At 41.2% G+C, this 18,966-nt stretch overlaps 1 protein-coding gene across 5 annotated transcripts in view; it reads right to left on the bottom strand.

Moving 5' to 3' along the window:
- trps1 (trichorhinophalangeal syndrome I) overlaps window positions 1-18,966 on the bottom strand; it is a 97,974-nt gene that overhangs the window by 32,218 nt on the left and 46,790 nt on the right. The gene's annotated exons all lie outside the window — the stretch shown is intronic.

Here is an 18,966-nt window from a genome sequence, read left to right as displayed (position 1 = left end):
AAATTGAGTAGACTTTTGGATGAAAACTGGCAATTAGGCTTACAATTTAACATGTCCGAAAAGGAGTAGGGAGAAGCCAAGCATATTCAATCCTACCTTCTTCTCCGCTCCGTGTCTCAGCAATTACTGCCTGCGTTTAAAAGACACTAACTATTTTCTGATAGACAGAAAAGAATGTGTCGAATGTGTATCAATAGATAGTAGGGGTGTCACCAGACACTCAGTTCACGAGGTGAGACGAGACAAGACGATACACGAGAGTGAGACGAGAGTGCGCCTATGAGAGTGAGACGAGATGCGATTTTTAACATTACTTATAAGAAAAGTACAATTTAAAAATATGTGACAACATTGCAAGCTGCTAATTACATTTCTCCAGTGTTACACTCTTCTGCACTCTGACAAAAGAGCTCACTCTGTTCATGCCGTTGTTCTGTGGAACAAACGCACCAAGGTGCAGAAAGGAATGCACAGAGTGAACTCTCTTCCTGCCTGTTTGGAGGCGAGAGACGAGGAAAACAGACACGCATGCACATGGCGATATATTGAGGACGGCAAAATGATCCACTTCATTTTCATTTATTGTGTGATGAATTCATTTATTTATCATCCAAGACATTTTTTTTCTGAACGAGAAATCCTGTCACGTTTTATTCCCGTGAGATCTTGTGACACCCCTAAGAGATAGCTTAGCCCAGTAGGGATGCACCCACCCACATTTTTTCACCTCCGATTCTGACATTTTTCTTTAAATTATTGGTTATCAGAGCTATTTTCTAATGTTATCAGCTTTATCGGTATGATGTCATAATTCCTCATGTTGGTCCCACAATGATCATGTACCCTGAATATGTAAAGAAAAAATGTGAAAGTGTTTTATTAGTATGAACCTTTTCTTCTCGACCTGTACATTTCTTTTGCTCGTTTTTCTATTTCTTTTTTTTTATATATTCCAACATGTATATATTTTTTTCCCTTGTTATGTTACAACTTTCTTCCCATAATATTTTGACTTGATTCTCGTAATATAACTTTTTCCCAACGTAATTTTTGAAATTCAGAAATTTGTTTCAACTTTATGCTTGTAAAAATTACGTGGTTTTCCCAATTTTTTCTGCCTCGTAAGATGATTTTTTTTCTTGTAATATTATCACTTTATAATCCTAATGTTTTGACTTTATTCCTAGAAAATTGCTATTTTTTTCCATTTTTACTGTTGTTTTCTTGTTAAATTCTATTTTTCGAACGTGACATGGGCCCATACAGAAACAGCTGCGGACCACAAATGGCCCCCGGGCCGCATTTTGTACATCCTTGTTCTGGAACAACAAACGCATCTCCGTTTAAGTTGATTCTCCAGCCAACGCGTGCGTGTGTGCGGGGTCATCTATTGGTGAGCTATTGATGAGCAGATAGCAGCGTGGGGCAGTGCAGGCTATCAGATGGACTTTGGGGAAATGAAAACATTTTATTTATTTAACCCTTATGATTAAATGGCATTTGTATCCGTCTCCTGTGTGTGTATGTGTGTGTGTGTGTGTGTGTGTGTGTGTGTGTGTGTGTGTGTGTGTTATGACAAATAGGATCAGAGCAATCAGGTTTGAATGATTACTATGGGAACGAGGGAGTGAGAGGAGAAGTGTTGGACGTGGCTAATTCTTCCACAGTAGTACAATAAGAAGAATATTGCATCCATCACATCTTTCTTCCCTTTTATTTATGATATCTCCAACTGCTGAGCCTCGTTTCATTCCTCTCGCTCCATCATTGCACCGCCTCTCAATCTTGTCAGCATCAGCGCCAATAATTACAGCCTTCATCTTGCAATATCGCCCTGGCAATGCGAACCCCACTCAGGCGGTATAAAAGTACTCTTTTGCGGGTTCGGAAGAGACGCGAGATCGTTGCTTTTTTTTTTTTTTTTTTTTTTTAAAGAGTGGCGGCCTTCAAAGACGTCATGGTTATTTAGTGCATCCTTTATGTTGTCAAGGCTTTTATGGCCCCTTCGTCGTCACTTACTGTAACTGGAAACATTCTCTCTCTCTCTCTCTCTCTCTTTTTTTCTGCACTGAGAGGTCTGCTTCAAGCATGACAAACAATTTGATTTACTAGTTTATGACCACAAAAAGCACTTTTATCAATGCTAGAAAATTCAGTTGCGGAGATGTGGAATGCCAAAGCACAAAATGAACGAAGGGCCATAGTGGCTCACAGCATCGCATGCAACTGTTAAGGGTAAGATGTTTGCTTCTTAAACGTCCAATATCACCAATACTTCTGTGGTATTCAGACTGAATTAGCCTTTAACTCATTCAAGACCAAAAACGTATTTATTTGTCTTTTATGTTTTTTTTTTGCAAGAGAGGCAAAAAGAGGTGACGACGCAACTGCAGACTGCAAGAAGTCACTTTTCAAGCAGTTGTAAGCCATAAAAACGGCCACAAGGTGGCAGAGGTGCATTTGATAAGAGCTCGGCATGGATCTTTTGCAGGTATTTACACTCAACAGCAAGGAGGACGCAGAAGAGCACGGAGGAGGGGTGCAGAGTGCAGAAGGTTACGCATTGTAGGGAAACTTCAACGCATGCACACACAGTTTAGCTCCAAATGTGAAAATTGTAACTAGTTCATGGTGTTACATTGGCAAATAAATTGTTACTTTGATGTTTTTTGTTGTATTGTTTATGTTGTGGTACAGGTGTTTAGATATTGGAGCTGTCACAAAAGCAAACCATTTGTGTTTGTTTTTCTCCCTGAACTGATATTTTCCTGAAACCTGCCCATGTTCTACGGCTGATTATTAAAAAACGGATGTGTAGTATTCCACACTGGTCACTAGGTGTTCAGTGTGACACGTAAGCAGACCTGATCGTCGGAGCAACAGGCTTTTAATTGCAGGTCTGAATTATCTCACAACAGGCACAATAACCCCTAACACGAGCTACTGCTCAACTCTGAACCCCTGACGTCACTTCCTGTCTCCTAGCACAGGAACACATTTGCTGCAACACATGCGAGCACGAGTCTCATTTATGTCTTAAATGCCTTATTTTCTCTTGTTATGTCTCCTATATTGGGTAACTGTAGGGGTGTTATTTCATGTCTAGAGGGCTCTAGTGGTGTTAAAAAACATATTTAGACGGACATAAATAGGTTTTCTATGCTCTACCTACGAAGATATTCAATTTATAAATAAGGAATTGTAGTTTGTGGAAATTCACTTTTCACAGTCGGGTCTGAAACCACGACCAGTCCAGGGGGTACCTCGCCTCTTGCCCAAAGTCAGCTGGGATAGGCTCCTGCATACCCACGCGACCCGAGTGAGGACAAGTGGCATAGAAAATGGATGAATGGATGGATGGATGGATGGATCTGGAACCAATTACCTGTGATAAATGAGGGATTGATGTATTACTGTGTTATTATTTTTAAAACCATATAATTCTCTTCCCCCTCGGAAATGTTAATTTGTATTATTTGGAATGAAAAACGTAATTGATGTTGCCTTCTTTTAAAAAAATTAATGTTTGACTTGACTGTGTTCAAGTCTGAGCAGAAGTGTTTCATTTTAAACGTGACATGTAACAGTGTTCATTTTAAGATGTGTAGTGAAGCCCTTTTTTTTAAAAACAAACTTTAATAAAAAAAAAAAAGAGGAGCTGCTGTCATATAGACTTCATTGTAAGAAACATCTTGTCTGTGCATCTTCCCTTTTTAATGTTCCACAGATACAATTTGTGGCATTCATTAGCTTTATCGCCTTCATTTTTGGCAGCGTCACAAATAAACCCAACCAAAAACAAGGAATTAAGACTCTCGTCACAACAACAAGCAATTAAAAATGACATGCTGGTAGTCCAACAACGTACTACCCAAAAAGCAGCGACAAGCTCATGTAACTACTACAATAACACTGATGCATAAGGTTTCCTTCATTTCTCCTTTAATGCCTTGTCTTCACTTCCTGTCTCTTAACCACATTGACTTTCCTGTCCTGCAGCCTGCTCACTCTGTTTTTCATTATCCCTAAAAAAAGAGAAAAAAAACAAAAAAGTGGTCAGGAAATCCAAATTTAGAATAAAAATGAGACGAGAAATGTCTACCTCTAATCCCAATAAATCCTGGCTTCGTGTAGCGTATCACTTATTTTGGTTGACGAGAGGCAATAAACAGAATGCCATGGTGCTCAACGTCTTTTTGGACACCGTTTTTAGTATAAAGGATCTTTTTGGCTGTAGGGTGAAAATCCCCTCATAATGTGTTTTCAAAGCAAAGTAATATGGTTTTAAAAAGGCATAAGTCGTATATGAATGCACGATGAGATTCCAGATCAATTGCAGCAGATGTGCAACATTCCAAAGAGTGCATTAATACTAAAAACACACACAGGCAACCACCCCCCTCCCTGCTTAACTCTCGGAATGAATCGCTCCTTGTCTCCAAGCTGATGGAGCGATAAAGTTGCTTGAAACAGCGAGCGCACACACTGCCGTGGCCAGAACATGTGTCTTACATCAGGAGCTCCCGGCCAACAACTGCTGTTAGCATCAGCGTGTGCACGCTTGAGAAAAAAACCCCCCAAAAAAGCAAGAGTGCAACATGTCCTCGCAATCAGCTTTTTATCTCATGTCTTCAGCAGAGTGGAGGAGAGTTATCCTCCATCTCTCGTTAGTCTTTTGGGTTTTTTTTCCCCATTCCCTGCCCCCGGATGTCAAGCAAGAGACTGCGTGCAATTTAATTTTTATTGTCCGGATTCTGCGGCGAGATGACTTTCATTTTGGCTTCTCGGGTTACGTAGCAGGCTGCATTGTCGACATCCGCCCCTCACTTGGCCCTCAGCAAACGGCTGCTCACCAGTGATAATTTAGCTGCGAGTTTGTTCCGACCTTCTGCGAGACAAGTGTCGTTAACCATCTCCACTCGCGAGGCTGCTTCCGTGACATTTGTGTTTAATCGCCGCATTTACACCAGCGATCCCTGCGGGATAGAGACTAACTAGAGATGGCCTCCCTTGGGACACCATCGCTGAGCTAGAGGGCACACATGCGTGGAGGTGTTGCATAGTAAATAGCCCCAAAAGTGGCTCAATGTGATTACAATCATCAAATAAATGAACCGCTGACTTTTACCCTTACATGCAGGTAAAGAAACTAGATCACTCCTTATTGCACCAGCCAGTTAAATGTGATTTATACCCGATTAAGGAGCAGTTTAGGGCCTAACAGGTACAAGATGTAAGGCTTAATAATGTTGAAACACATTGGAGCGCATAATAAGGCACGGTCTCGCCTCTGTTGTTTAAGGTAGCTATAGCTTTGTCCATATGATCGCTTTACATGCCTGCTCTCACAATTTTTAATCTACCTCAATTTTATTAACTTATTTTTTGAAGACGCATTAAAAAATTAAAGAAAAAATATTTCTGAGTTTCTTTTTAGCAATATTTAAATTATTAATTTTTGGTATGTTCTAAAAAAAGTATTAATATTTTATTAGTTTTTCTGTATTAATACAATAGTAATGTATGTATTGTTAATGTTTATATTTGTTATTATTATTATAAGTTTATATGCAGTACAGATAAAATGTTTTGTATATATAGTTTTAATAATATCATTAAGTCGTGTGTGTGTGTATGATACGTTTGTATTTATTATTTATTTGTTGTTACCTATTTTCTTGTTACTTTTTTCTTATGGTTCACTTTAAAATGACAAAAATAATTTTAAAATGAATCATGAAAATTTACAGCAGATGATGGACAACAAGAAGTTGGGTTATTTTGGTTACGAAACGAAATAAAGTTCAAATAAACATGGAGACGAACTTCATGCAATAAAATGCCATTACATAACTAAAAAGGTTGTGAAATATATCAACTGGTCATGACTCAGATCTGTTGCCCATGACATAATCAATACATAGGTTCCATCGGATGATATTTTGCAATTTAAATAATTAAGGGATAATGGAAGGAATTATTTGAAATGATTACTCATATGTTCAGTATTTATTTAATTGGCTTTGAATTTACTGAATTTTGGCACACAAAACACCAAAACATTGGAATTCTTAAAAAAATGTCTGAATAGTCTGCCCTGACCCTCTGACTCAGTGGCTCTCAATTATTTTTTGTCATGCCTCCACTGGGGGGCAGAAATGTTTTTGCGCCCCCCCCAATTTGAAACACGGTTTAGAAACTAAATCAATGTATTTATCTGTACTGTACAGAATGAACTGGAAAGTGAAACCAGCTAAATGCTGCAAAATGGAGAGCAGGGAAGCATCAAGCATACTCAAGATTGATCCAATTGCATGCCGAGTACGACAGATTCATTCATGTTGGCACCGTCTGCACTAACATTGAAAATCCTCCCCGACACCCCCCACAGTTGACCGCGTGCCCGCCTCACTATTTGAGAAGCACTCCTCTAACTGCAGTGCATTCATGGCAAGGTATACCGTCTATGCCGCCTGTGAGGCCAGCGTGTATGTTTTGTGTCTGTGCGGTGCAGCCCAGCTGGAAGGACACCGAGGGATGTTACGCCACATCTTGACTATCTTAGCGCGATGGTGAGTCTTGATTGCGCAGGAGGGCGCGCATCGTCACCGTTGCGAATGCATGCCGGCTCCAGCAGGGTCGCTCTGCTAGGATTGCTTCAAACATCGGTGTCAGAGGTCAACCAACAGGGGGTGGGCTTGAGTTACTACGAACTGCGTGTCTGAGCGCCCGCCAAGTTGGTGTGTATGTGAGCGCACACATTCAGACCTTATTAGGTTGTTCTTGTGCTGATGCTTAACCCCACTCAAAGCTTGGCAGCTGCTCCCTACTCCTCCTCTCCCACCACCCCGCCATCATCCTTCTGTCTTTATTGTCTCCACTTCTTCGTTGTCTCTGCTCCCTCGCGCTTTGATTACTTGCTCACCGGCGGTGGTCTTGAGGTAACAGAATCCTGGCGGAGCTGCAAATGGGGGGGCTTTGCATAATAGTGATCTGCCACATGTGCTTTGCAAGGCATGCTCATAACATGAAGATCCCTCTGTGAGTGGCGTGCAATCCTTAAAACATGCCCACTTCCACCATTTTCACCGACAATGACTTATTATTATTGAGTGCTGACATTTTTTCTTTTTACCACCGAGGGCAACGTAGTGAAAAATGAAAGGATGCAACTTGGGATTTTTTCTAAAGCAACACACGCAGATACTGTATGCTAACAAGTTATATATATTTCAAGCCAAAACAGCATATCAGTTTTGTGATATACAGGTAAGTGAAAAAGCTGATTATTCCACCTTTGCTCTTTTTTCGCCATTTTTCCCCCCAACTATTTCAATTGTATAATCTTTGTACATTTTCTTCTCGTAATATGACTTTATTCCCATAATTTTTTGTCTTTATTCCCATAATATTTTATCTTTAGTCCCATAATTAGAACTCCAACCCTAAGGTTACAAAACACCAACGCTAGGGTTGGTAACCCCAACCGTAGGGTTACATAACGCCAACCCTAGGGTTTGTAACTCCAACCCTACTTATTAATAATTATTATTATTATTATTATTAATAATGGGACGAGATAATGTTCTGAACTCCTGTTTCCATGCAAGTGAACTGAGGATGAACAAGAACAGGCAGTCTAATCCCAGCCCTCATCGGCAGCTATCATTACATTTATACACATAAATAGGCATATGCATTACAACACAAAAGACACACAGTGACATCTATAAAAAGACAGATTTAGATTTCCGGTGTCCTGTAGATTCCGTTTGCCGCGTCTTTGAGCAGTAAAATCGTTTTCTCCTCACTTCCTCATGTAATCATCCAGTCTTGTCACGCGACAGCTAACATTAATTCTGAAAGTCGAGTGGCTAAGGCAGAGCGTTGTTCTTAATCAGCGAGCCACGTTAGATTAAAGGAATAACACGGATCCACTCGCAGAGGGGATTGTGTCTTTAACAACGGGTTTATCGCCATGTGTAGTGCGCGAGACAAAGCGACTGGAGTGGAATAATGCAAGAACAGTCACTCTACGTGAGGTGTATGGTTACCGCAGAACTTAATAAATATGAAAATGTGCGAGTCAATGTCTATTGAGAGAAATGCTCAAGGACATGTAGCAACACCATGATGCATACAAAGGACTAAAAGGGGGCAGAGTCTTCTGTTCCACTGCCGATGGTCCATTAAGGAACTGGATAGACAGGAACTGTGGAACCAGACTGCAGTTAAAACTACACAGCCTTGGACGCCAAACATCTGCAGCAGTGAAAAGGCGTCAAGAAGCAAAACTAAGCAGCTACTAAGCTGACGGGTCTCTCTTTCTCGCACACGCGCACACACACAAACGCGCACACACACACACACACAAACACCTCTGGGCTGCACTTCATTATTCACGCAGTAATCATGCAAAGCCCAGATGGCTGCGTTTTAAAAACATTAATACGCCATGCTAATGTTTTCATTTGTAGAAAAAAACACGTTAATGATCGTCCAAATGAGGCGGATAATACATTTCCCATTCAAACAGACTGGAAAATAAAGCAAAAAATAAAATAAAAAAGAGATGCTAATGTTGCAAATTATGATTTCTGATCAGGAAGTGGGCGCCACTGTATTTATCTCTACACAGCTTCTGCAAATGAAAGTAAACACACGGTATTAAGTGTGCATAATTGGATATTAAGCTAAAATCAAGTCTGTCATTGGCCTAACATGGCTTTATTTTTCCACTAATTTGGGTTCCCGAGCCGAAAGCTTCCCCAAACATTTGTGCACAAAAGTAACTGTAGTTACTCACATCTTAAAAGCAACATAAAAAAACAGCAAAATGATCAAAGCTACAGCTCTCACGCCTGCAGCTGACCGACAGAGGGTTGGCTATATTTTAAGGTGTGTAGCGAAGCCTGTCCTCCACAAAGTGATCGGCATATACACGGGATGATCTCCTCAATCTAGAGTCTATAAAAACTCAGCTCAGCGTATATAAAAACAGCTATGATTTTATGACTAAAGACAAAAAATTAAGAGAAAATAAGTCGTACTCTAATGGGAAAAAAAGCTGCAATTTTACAAGAATAAACTTCTAATATTATGAGGAAAAATAAAGTAATTTCAATTTTAATGTCAAACAAAACAAAATAAAGTTGTGATTTTGGAAAATTAGATATATAGGGGAAACATTTTTAATATTATGGGAATAAAATCAAAATATTATCGGAACTAGAGACCTCTGCCAAGCACCATAGTTCCCCCCACATTGTGATTCACACCAAAAAAAACGTCTCCTGTATTTTTTCCCAAGTGCTCTGGCCATTTTTTGTGGAGTTCTATGCACAAATGGCGAAAATGGTCCTGCCTCGCAATGTTAATGAATCCTTTAAAAAAACCTCCTGGATCCAAACGGTGATTCGGACCAACCCCAAAATCTAATCAGTTCTTCCATATCCCATTTCTTCCTGAAAATTTCATCCACATCCATTCAGAGCTTTTCAAGTTATTTTGAGCACAAACAAACAAAGAGACAAACATAAACGCTAGCAAAAACAATCTCCTCGCTGCGCTTTGAGCTGCGCTTGGCGGAGGTAATAAGTCCTAATATTACAAGAAGAATATTAGAGATTATCTAAGAAGAAAATTGAAATATTTGGAAATTTAAAAACAAAACAACAAAACAAAATGGGAATAGAGCACGCTTCCAACTATATCACAAAGCTGAGGTGCAGTTTTTTCTTGAAATATATAAAACTTCTTAGTACAAAATATAAAAGTGGCCTTTGATCCTTTCACTTTTCATTATGCGGCCATCAGTGGAAAAAGTTTGGACACCCTTGATATATACGGTCTTGTCCTCACCAAACATGCAGTTACACCACATGACATCTTGCCTAGCGGCCCCACATCCCCCCTTGCAGATAGCGCCATCAAACAACTTTCTCTTAAAGTTACCATTTAAAAAAAAAAAAATGAAAAAAGCAACAATTTTGACATTTGAAAGCAGAGAAACTCACAAATACAGTATACAGTAACTGTGACTAGGCGGGATCTGCTGCATTCAGATTGTGTTCGACCTTGCACTTGCCACTGTATTGTTTATTGTATTATTTTTGTATTCGTTCATTCCTAGTTTTGGTCGGGACTATTCCATCGTCAGCCAAAGTAGAAGCAATGCATTGTTGAGTGAATTCAGTATCTCTGTGGCTTTCATCAGTAGTTCCTGACTTTACACAATGTATTACTTGTCAAGGTAGTCCGAGTAATGTCTTAGAGGCAAAGGTAGTTGAACAAGTGGTCTTTCGGGGGAATACAAAACCACATACACGGGATGCATCACGCCTGTGGAGCAGAATCCATAAACACACTTGGCACACACGGAGGAGAATTCCTAATGAGCGAAGAAGACCTCACAGGGGACAGGGAGGAAGACGCCGAGAGGAAGCTTTCACATCATATCAAGCATGCCTGACTCTTACATGTTGGAGTGCATTTGCACTTCTGCTTAGGAGTGAAAAGCGGCCATCCACACTCTAACACACACACAGTGTGGAGGCACGCGCATGTGAAGGGGGCTGCAACCTTGCCCAGAGGACCTCGGACGGCCGGGGTTGCCATGGCATCGCCCTCTCGCAAACACACACACACACACAGTGTGAGAGTGGAGCAGGGTGTGTCCGCACGGCCTAAAGAGATGTGGATTAACGTGTCAGGATGATGGCTGGACCCCTTGTGTGTGTATGTGGGGGGGCAGGCTTTCGATGACTCTTCTAAAGTTTGTCTTATCAGAGCATTTGTCCATATGAGCAACAAAATCATTTTGGTTGCACAAAAGCGCAGATGAGCGATCGTTTGCTTGCTGACACAGCTGCGCCTGGTCAATTGTTGACTTATTTTCCAGCTCACACGTTGTGACAGTGGATGAAATGCGCCCCCCACCACACAGAAGAGAAAAAGCGGGGGCCGTTTTTGCAATTTAGCTCAACACATTTGCACACGGCTGGGGGATCAAACCGAAAACTGCACATTCCAATGTGATCAATACACGAGCTGCAGCCAACGTTGAGGGCTTTTTTTAATGATACAGTCTGAGACAGGGTGATCAAACTTTTTGTGCCGAGAGGCACATACTTAAAAAAAAAAAATCAATCAATCAAAAGGAGGTGGGGGCTGTTTTGGTATGTTTAATTTTGCCAACTAAAAGCAACCCATTAAGAAGTAATATACAGGTGACAAAGAGTATTGTCAGTTTCAACATTATCTCATTCCTTTTTGCTCTTTTCTTTTAGTAAGTTTTGATGTTTAATTGGAATTTTCAAATGCAGTTAATTGCTTCCAGACCCGGTCACGATAATTGAATTTCCGCAAAGTAGGATTCAATATTAACAGAATATTTTCGTAGTTAGAGCAGAAAAAACTTGTTTATGACTTCCTAAATATGTTTTTTAACCATTATTGGAGCCCTGTAGACATGAAAGAACACCCCTATAGTCACCTTTACACTCCTATTATCCTATGTTTACATCACATTGTGCAACTGTAAAGCGCAGGCTACAGGATCGCTGCAGAGACATAAGTGACAGCCACGGCTTTAAGCATAGCATGCTAGCGAGCTAACTCATTAGCCTCCAAATCATTTGTTCTAAACTTCAGAAAGGGTTTTAACATTATTACAGCCCTGTAGACATGAAATAACACCCCAATAGTCACTAATAAACTCCAATTATTCTTTGTTTACGTCACATTGCACAGGCTACAGCATTACTGCAGGGAGATAACAGATGGCCGCCACTAGTATAACAAGCTCGTTAGTCTCTCCAATTTACTTATTGTAAACTTAAGGAAGTCTTTAAAACTGAGCCAAAAACTTACCACTTCCACACACCATGAGAGGAGAACCTTTTTTCCATTCGATCTCAGCCATGGCATGTCGCCTCGCCTCTGCTGGCTCGGTAGCCAGTCTCCTTGCAGTGTGAAACAAAGTTCAATAAGTAAACTTACTGCAAACTGTGAATTTGGAGTAAATTTGACTTGAATGTTTCAGCAAGTGTGGATAATACATGTGTATGTTGGCCGCACGGTGGTCTAGTGGTTAGCATGTTGGCCACACAGTCACGAGAACTGGTTTCGAATCTCAGTTTCTCGCCAAAATCAGCTGGGATAGGCTCCAGCATAACCCCGCCACCATGCTAAGGACAAGCAGCATCGAAAATGAATGTTTTGTATGTGTATGTGTATCTAGTATCATTCTATCATTAAATAAATCAGAAATCACTGGTGTTCCTTAATAGATAGCGCCTGTGTACCACCAATGGTACTCGAACCACAGTTTGACAATCTATGCACTGCACTCTTCATTCCAGCAATACCTATATCACGCCACTAGGTGACAGCAGTATCACTCTGCAAAAACCCTGGTGTTCTTTCGACATTGCGTGTCTGCCAGGTGACTTTACAGGATGAGTAGTTGTACTTGATTTGGCTTTTACGGTACTGCTCTTATTCCACCTGTACGGCACTTAATGATGTTCACATGCTGCTTAAAGCAATGCCCGTATAGAGTCACAGTGTGGTGGCGCTGATGAAAGTCAAAGAAAGAAATGTGGGAGGTGTGTGGGTGTTTCAAATTAGCTATTGGTCAGGGGTCAGATGGACATTTAATCTAACCAATCAGCTTCCTAATTACACAAGCGCTGCCAGGGTGCTGTGTATGGCCTATATGTGTGTGTGTGTGTGTGTGTGTGTGTGTGTGTGTGTGTGTGTGTAGCTGGCTAGCATTGCGTGTAGAGGTCTTGTTGTAGCAAAATGAACATCTGGCCTCAATATTGCTTCCATGTGTGAACACACACACGCACACGCACGCACACACGCATGCACATAAAGTCTGTGGTGAAGATCGTAGAGAAAGGAAGGCAAGAAATCAAAAAAGAACATGTGTAGACGCACACGCTCTCCCAGAAGTGTGTGTGTGTGTGTGTGTGTGTGTGTTGATTGTAACAGTAATTGATGTAAACGTCTAAATTACAGCTAGGAGCTAAAGTGACCACTGTGTTTTAGCGTTGCCATGTCAACCACGATGAAAAACACCTGGCTCCGGAGCTCACTGGCGGCGAGGGCGGAACATCAGTGTCATGGCGGCCGGCCCGAAGCCACAGGGAGGCGGAGGCGTAGGAGGCGGCGGCGGCAGCAGTGCCAGCGACATGTGTCGGAGCCAATCAGGCGCCGAGACGCGACGTCCAATGTGGACTGTGTGTTTGTATTGCGTCAAACTCGCGTGACACAATAATATGAGATGTAAAAGTGGACTTATGACAGCTTTCCAAACAACATTTTACCATAATTCAGCGCCCAAAATTAGCGCTCTGTGCACAGAGAGCGGCCAAGCATCAATATCTTTGCTCAAGGACGCCCAGCAGCACGGACCAGACCTGCACTGTGGTCATCTGACAGTGACTATAGCAACACGCTGCAGAAAGCACGACAAACAGAAGAGCCAAATCCTGGGAGTTGAAAGCCTTAACGTTCTTATGATGATAAAATAAAATGTGTGGGTGGCATTTGTTTTGTACTTATTACAGAGCAGTGATTCAAAACTTAATAGCTGTGGCTGTACAGTCAACTGAAAAGCTAACTCCTCCACTCTTGAACCGCTGCACATAAATGCGGCGAAATTCCATCAAAACATGCACCCCTGCTGTGTTGTCTGACACATACACCACATGGTGGCGCTGTTATTCAACCCCAGAACTGGGATAGAATTGAAATTTCTCACACGCTTGTAGCTTTACTGTGAAATTGGGTACACATCTTTAGGGGACTGACAAGCATGTGTGTGTAAATTTGAGCAAGATTGGTCGAAAAACACGGCCGCCATCAAGCCAAACGTCTTACTTATTGGGCAACTAGTTGTCCATAAGTCATTACGCATTTGTCTAATGGTTATAAAACTTTCAGGATATGTGTAAAACACGTATGCTGAGATGTCATCCAAAGCGTTTTGACTACAGCCAATAGGGCCACCACAAATGTTAAATAGCAAATCCAATAATGTATCTGAAGCTTCAATTCCGCTACTATCCTTGGCAATCTTCGATATCCCAAGATTCTTTCACTGCTAAGTCTAAAAAACCCCATTGAAATACTATAGCGTTACAGTACAAAGTAACGCTACTAGTGTAGCCGAAATAGTGCTAGTGCCGAGCATTGTGACACTGGTGTAGTGTAAGTAATGGGGTGTCATGAGACCGTTCATGCGACGAGACAGTTCAAGAGATTGTGATTCATGAGACGAGATTTTAATTTTACTTTTTTGAAAAAGCACAATGAAAAAACATATCATTATATATTGCAATCTACTCTGTGCATATTCCACCGGCAGGACTGTATGACTGACAAAAGGCCTCACTGCGTTCATGCTGTTGTTCTCTGGATAAACGTGCCAAGGTGCTGAAACCAATGCACAGAGTGAACTCTCTTCCTGCCTGTTTGGAGGCGGGAGACGAGGAAAACAGACACGCACGCACATGGCGATATATTGAGGCCGACAAAATGATCCAGTTCATTTTCATTTGTTGTGTGATGAATGAATTCATGTATTATTGTGCCAGGCCTGGTGCCCACGAGAACGAGATATACTGTCACGTTTTGATCTCGCGAGATCTTGTGACACTCCAAGTAAGTAATGCTAGTGCCTAGCATTGTGACGCAAGAATGCACAGTTCGTATGTACAAATAAATGTGCTGGTTTTGGGGTTCATTTAGCTTTTTGTGTGTCCTTCTGTGACTTCCTGTTCGTATGGGTAACAGACTCAAAGTTTGCTGTTCAAATGACTTCTAAGACACAGAGAAGGCATTGGATTAATTCAACTCTGCTTCTTCCAGCTCTCTAAACATGTGGTGTACTTTCAATGTAACTTTGTTCAAATGAAAATAAACTAAACAATTACCATTACTAGCCTAGTGGGCGTGGCTAAGCTGTTACTTACTACTCTCCTATATAGAGGGCAGTTACCATCCAGCCTCGATGAAATCTGCCTATAGCAACAAGTGCGCAGGAATCAAAGCATTTCTGTCGACATACAGTATATCGCTTCATCTGCTTAATTCACATTCATTCGCAGAATGAACGACTTGTTTTTGTGTTGTAATAATTTTCCAGCCAATAGCAAAATACAGCACACGTGCATGACATCCTCGCCGCCACACACAGACAGACGCGCACTTTTCTTTCCCTTCCGAGTGTGTCTGTGTTTATTTGAGCGCCTGTCCCAGGGAAATGTGACTGTGCTGCACAAACAAACACGACAGTCCAGCAGTGTGTGTGTGTGTGTGTGTGTGTGTGTGTGTGTGTGTGTGTGTAAAGGCTTTTGGATCAAAACCAGTCTGAGCTAAAATTAGCAGTTGGTTGAATTGTGCTTTGTTATCAGCAACAGTTAATGCTACATGTCCATCATATTAATGCCCATTTGTGTGAGAGCTTGCTTTATTGTACGCTTGTAGGTAACTTCAAACATATTTTTTATGTTTTTTGACGTTTTGGGTTATCAATGTTAATTACCAAAACACCAAATGTCACTAAAAGTTGATTAAGTCTTACTGAATGCACTAAAACAAAAAGAAAGCATCGTGCATTTGTGGGGACTGTAATTCAAAGATACATGATGAGGTAAATAGGACATTGCAAGTGAGGGAGCATCATTTCGAGGCTAAATCCCTTTAGTTTGACTCTGTTTTGCTTTAAACACACACAGACAAGCATATAAGCCCCACAATTTCCTGTAGCGGATATAAAGGGATGTAAAATTATCACTACGGAAAATAACTTTGCATTCACGCTTTAATTTCCTTACAAAACACACATACACACACACACGCAGATGGAATGCAAATGCGGGGATGCAACGCACATAATTAAGTACACAAGCAAAGAGAGGAGTCGCACAGATGCGCCATTGCACAGACACGCAAGACAGAAGAGTGGGGTGGGGGTGGGTGGAAATGGAATACAAAATAATGAGAACTTTATGGAAATATATAAAACTATAGTGTGTGTGTGTGTGTGTGTGTGTACATGCAATTGTTGTCTTTTTAAGCATAATTAGCTCTGTTGGGCAGAAATGTAAACAAAAAGAACTTAAATGAAACTCCTCTCTGATGTGCTGAAAGAACACATGGACATTTATAGTATCCTGCTAGTAGTTCATGTGGGCCTGGAGGGGGGAGGGTTGAAGTCGTTGAAGAATACCCTGTGGGAGGTGTCAAATCCATCATTTTTTGCCGCTACATGTTAATTAAATCGCCTCAATCAACTTAAACTCCTACTTGGCTCAACTTGGCTCTCCTCGCTACATATGGCGCTGTTCCACTGGCGAAAGCAGGTACTACCAGGTACCATTTCTGCCAAAATAATTTGTTAGCTTGCCCCTTCACTTTGGCCAACTGCATTGTTATATACCATAGTCGCCATTTTGCTACGCTTTGCCCTCAGTCTCCTCTTGAATAGTTATTTAATTAGGCTTATGGTTTTCCTCTTATGTTGCTGTTAGCGTGTCTCGTTCTGAAAGATGCGTTCATCTCTGGATGCTTTACTATTACTATACTCCACTTGGATGCCCTCAGTCTCCTCTTGAATAAAGGCTGTCTTTGTTTGCGTGTATTTTTACAAAAGACAAAAGTTTTTTGGGTGTTGCAGTGTTATTATTGCATTCCACGTCTCTACTTTGCCCTCAGTCTCGTCTTGAATCAAATCACTAATCATATTGTTCTCTTCCTATGTTACTAATTGTTCTTTGTGCATCTCTTTCTGAATGATGTGTTTACCTCTGGACACTTCAACTCTATTATACCCCACAGTCTCCACAGTCTCCTCTTGAATAAAAGCTGTCTCCCTACCAACCACTTTGTGAGCGTGTCTTTTTCCAAAAGATCTGTTAATGCCCGTGTGCTGCAGTGTTATTGCATTCCACAGTCTCCACTTTGCTGCACTTTGCCCCCAGTCTACTATTGAATCAAATCAATAGTCACATTGTTCTTTTCCTATGTTGCTCTTTGTCATTTGCGTGTCTCTTTCTGAATGATGTGTTTACCTCTGGACACTTAAACTCTATTAAACACCACAGTCTCCACTTTGCTGCCCTCAGTCTCCTACTGAATAAAATGTGTCTCCTCACCAACCCATAACCGTTTTCATCCATTGTTGTCATTTGTTGGCTTGTCTTGTTCAGAATGGCGGTTATCTCTTGATGCTGGGTATTACAATACACAACAGTCTCCTCAGTGTCTTGAATAACTACCAACCAATAACCAAAGATTTTCCTCCTATGTTTTTGATAGCTGGCAGGTCATGGGTTCCTCCTAACTGTGGCGTTTATCTCTTGATGGTGCAGTGTTATACTTGGCAGTTTCCACTTTGCTGCCCTCGGTGTATCATTCATCTGTAGACGCTGCAGTATTACTATATTACACAGTCTCCACCTTGTCGCCCGCAGTCTCTTCTTGATTAAAATGCGTCTCCTCAGCAACCCACAACCGTTTTCATCCATTTCAGTTATTTGTCATCTTATGATGTTTATCTCTGAACACTGCACTATTACTATACTCCACAGTCTCTACTTTATTGCCCTCATTCTCCTCTTGAATAAAATTGGCCTCAAACCAACCCACTGTTTCCATGTCATGTGGTGTTTGTAGAACTCTCCAAAAGCCGCTGCACACGTTATGGGTCTCACTAAGAGGTATAAAGTCACATGTGAGGCCGAGTTGCTGTCAGTGTAATAAATCCTGACGCAAGAAGCCAACAGGAGGCGCAATGTGGCTCAACAATGCAACGCTTCACGACAAATCAGGCCTTTTAAGAGGAAAAGCTGGACGTGAGCGTGCATGCTTGCACTGTTTATTGATCCTGCTGTATCAGGTGTCCTTTGAGGAAGGAAGTTGAAGAAGGATGTAAAGAAAAACAAACACAAGGAGAAGAAGGAGCTATGTTTTGATTCTGTATCTGCTTTTTTTGTCTTCTAACACCTTCATGAATCATTCTCACCCTCCCTTACCTCATTGGACAGTGAATAGTGAAGGAATAACAAAAAGTAAGACAAGTTGTTTGGACAGTTTGTAATATTATATGATGGAAAGCCCAGCACAGCAGAGGTGGTCTCATCAGACTGCAGGAGCTGGAATTGGTATCTTTAGTAGTTGCCATGGTGATGTCCATTCATGGTTTTTTTTTTCTTTTAAGCGTGAGATAAGATTTTGAGCTGAGATACATGCACCTCCCTTTGCCTTGCCTGATGTTGACTCATCATTTTGACTCATCGAGTGGTGCTGTGTTGCGTGCATGTCATGGAAACGCAGGATAAATATTGAAGATTGCAACAGCAGTCAATCGCTCTCAGCGCTATTAGAAATAATATGTCACGCTGGTTTTTGTCCAAGTGGACAGAAGAAAATGTCTGCGCATTTCCACGAAACACGTAAAAACTCAAATGCCTCTTAATCAACTTAGGCTGTGGCAAGAATCTGCACTTCCAGTAGCTGTCCCAATACTTTTACCCCTTTCCCATTGCACGGTACCTACTCGGCTCAACATGACTCCAGACTCTCCGGTATAAAGTAGATGACACGCTTCCTAACGTTAGCTTACCCTGTTGCTGTGCTTTACGCTGCAGTACTACACTCCATATCTCCACTTTGCTGCCCACAGTGTCCTCTACAAAAATAACCAATACCAATAACCACACTGTTCTCCTCTATCTCTCTATCTCTTCATGCTGCAATATGATTATACTCCATAGTCACCACCTCACTATACTTTGCCCGTAGTCCAGTCTTGAATGCAAATCTTCTCCTTACCAAAAACTGTCTTGCTCTGACACATCAATCTGTTGACGCTTACCTTGATAGTCCATAGTCTCCACTTTACTGCCATCCTCTTAAATTTAAAAAAAAAAAAATCTACATAACAATTTTCCC

This window comes from Dunckerocampus dactyliophorus, chromosome 20, assembly GCF_027744805.1.
Source record: "Dunckerocampus dactyliophorus isolate RoL2022-P2 chromosome 20, RoL_Ddac_1.1, whole genome shotgun sequence".
Taxonomy (NCBI): Eukaryota; Metazoa; Chordata; class Actinopteri; order Syngnathiformes; family Syngnathidae; genus Dunckerocampus; species Dunckerocampus dactyliophorus.
The sequence above is the reverse complement of the archived record's forward strand: the minus strand, read 5'-3'. Positions and strand labels throughout refer to the sequence as shown.